Here is a 676-nt window from a genome sequence, read left to right on the forward strand (position 1 = left end):
GCAACCACCCCCACAAGCGTTTCGAGTCAATCACAAGACTCCCGTATAATTTGTCTGCTCTATCCATTGGCCAGTCCTAATAAAACAAAAACTTAACTCCACCCGAATAGGCCTTGGAAGGCCCAGCGGTACCGACAGGCCGCCGTGTCGTCCTCAGCCCACAGGCGTCACTGGATGCGGATATGGAGGGGCATGTGGTCAGCACACCGCTCTCCCTGTCGTATGTCAGTTTACGAGACCGGAGCCGCTACGTCTCACTCAAGTAGCTCCTCAGTTTTCCTCACAAGGGCTGAGTGCACCCCGCTTGCCAACAGCGCTCGGCAGGCCAGATGGTCACCCATCCAAGGGCTAGCCCAGCCCGACATCGCTTAACTTCAGTGGTCTGACGAGAACCGGTGTTACCACTGCGGTAAGGCCGTTGGCCGGCCAATCCTATTTAAAGTTAATGATATTCTTCTGTTTTCTGGAGAAGCAGACAACCTCTGACTAGTGAATTCCCATGGGGAGACGAGAAGATGTTGCGTTCATGACTTTTCTTTCCTCACAGATACTTCAGGCGGCGTGTTTTGAGTTTCTGGTTAGGCCCAAAGTGAACAACACATTTATCACAAAGATTATAATCTGGATGGGCCGAACATTGCTGCATGTCCAACGAGGTGCCTCCGGTAAACTAAGA

General features: G+C 51.9%; 1 pseudogene; it reads right to left on the minus strand.

The window, feature by feature from the left end:
• Positions 1-305: 305 nt before the first annotated feature.
• Positions 306-423, minus strand: LOC126177748 (5S ribosomal RNA; annotated as a pseudogene).
• Between the last annotated feature and the right edge of the window lie 253 nt (positions 424-676).

Source organism: Schistocerca cancellata, chromosome 3 (assembly GCF_023864275.1).
Source record: "Schistocerca cancellata isolate TAMUIC-IGC-003103 chromosome 3, iqSchCanc2.1, whole genome shotgun sequence".
NCBI classification, from domain to species: Eukaryota; Metazoa; Arthropoda; class Insecta; order Orthoptera; family Acrididae; genus Schistocerca; species Schistocerca cancellata.